The sequence below is a fragment of the Phyllostomus hastatus genome, unplaced genomic scaffold, assembly GCF_019186645.2.
Source record: "Phyllostomus hastatus isolate PE091 unplaced genomic scaffold, TTU_PhHast_1.1 phas_contig_210, whole genome shotgun sequence".
Lineage (NCBI taxonomy): Eukaryota > Metazoa > Chordata > Mammalia > Chiroptera > Phyllostomidae > Phyllostomus > Phyllostomus hastatus.
In genome coordinates this window covers 24,881,626-24,883,293 of record NW_025333737.1, presented here as the reverse complement: position 1 = coordinate 24,883,293, position 1,668 = coordinate 24,881,626, and the positions used below count along the sequence as shown (strand labels likewise).

Genomic DNA, 1,668 nt, shown 5'->3' with positions numbered 1-1,668 from the left:
TTCTGTTCCAAACCATTGATCTGAGTCCTGGTTTCCTTCCCTTCACTCTTGGTTCCCTGTACATTTTCCTTTATTTCACTTAGCATAGCCCTCACCTTTTCCTCTATTTTGCAACCATACTCAACTATTTCTGTAAGCATCCTCATTACCAGTGTTTTGAACTGTGCATCTGATAGGTTGGATATCCCTTCATCTCTTAGTTGTATTTTTTCTGGAGCTTTGATCTGTTCTTTCATTTGGGCCATATTTTTTTTTGTCTTGGCACACCTGTTATACAGTAAGAGGCAAAGCCTTAAGTATTCACCGGGGTGGGACAACACACGTTGCTCCATTGTGGTGCTGCATGTGGGGGAGGGGTCCAAGAGCTAATAAAATAGCTTTAAAAAAAGTAAAAAAAATCTGCATTTTTGCAAAAGTTGATAAAAATAGTATTTCAAACTGTATAGTCCCCAGAAGTACAGTTATAAAAGTTGCATATATGTCCTGGCCTGTGTGGCTCAGAGTGTTGCCCCATAGACCGAAGGGTCATGGATTTGACTCCTGATCAGGGCACATGTTGGGGTGTGTATGAGAAAGCAGCTGATTGATGTTTCTCTCGCATTGATAATTTCTTCTTCTTTTCTCTCTCTGCCTTCTTCGTTCCCTGAAAGCAATGAAAAAAATGTCCTCAGGTGAAAATTAAAAGAAAAAAGCTGCACACACTTCACTTGGCATCTCCAGCACCTGCAGCTTTCTGTGCTTGGAATGGTTTGGCATCTCCATTTCCTGCAGGATTATTCCCATCCTTGGCAGCATCCGCTTCTCCCTTTCCCTTTGGGTTCTTTCTTTCCCTTCTTGGCAAGGGCCTTTTAAGGCTTGGGCTTTGGCTGATGACTTGGTGGATCTTCTCTGCGGTTCGTCCTTCACCTTGCCTTTATCTCCATTAGCATCCCCTTCAGCCTTTCTCTTGGGCATGATGGTGACAGTGGTGAGACATACGGGCTGGGCAGGAGGATGTAGCAGTATGTGGGCTTAGGTCAGTCTGGAGGTCGTTCTCACCTCTTTTTCTGTACATTCTTAAAGAATAAGTTGAGTGGCAAAAATATTAAGCATTATGATACATAAATTCAATTGAACTAACACTGATTTGTTCTTTTAGTCAAATGTGTTTATGGATCACCTAATCCGTGAAAACAAAACACTACAGCATGTGCTATAGGAGATGGAAACATGCAGAAATTTTCCTTAAGTAAGCCTTAAGTGTAGGAGGGGAGATGAGAGACACAGCTATATGTCTACAAAACAAAGTGGAAAGTAGTGAGAACTATAAGAGTAGCACGGATATGGTGCTGGCAGAGTCCAGAAGAGGGATCAAGAAGCTGCAGTTCATGAAGGGCTATAATTGAGGCAGTTATGGTCTGTACAAGTAGAGGGGGTAGGAGGGACAAGTAGAAGGAAAGGACATTTGAAATTGAAGAAACAGTGTGACTCAGGGCACTGCTGTAAAAATTCATAGGTTGTGTTCAGGGGAAAGTGAGTGTCAGGCGTCCATGGCTAGTTGAGTGGCTGCTAGGACACCTGCCTGAAATATGGAAGGGAGTTCAAGGACTGAAGGCAGCATGACAGGGTATGGAGGGTCTGGAAGGTCATACTCAGAAGTCAGGAGAGTGGATTAAAATAAGATAGTAG

The 1,668-nt window shown here is 42.9% G+C and overlaps 1 pseudogene; it reads right to left on the bottom strand.

The window, feature by feature from the left end:
- Nucleotides 1-703: 703 nt before the first annotated feature.
- On the bottom strand, nucleotides 704-954 carry LOC123817651 (annotated as a pseudogene).
- Nucleotides 955-1,668: the final 714 nt, after the last annotated feature.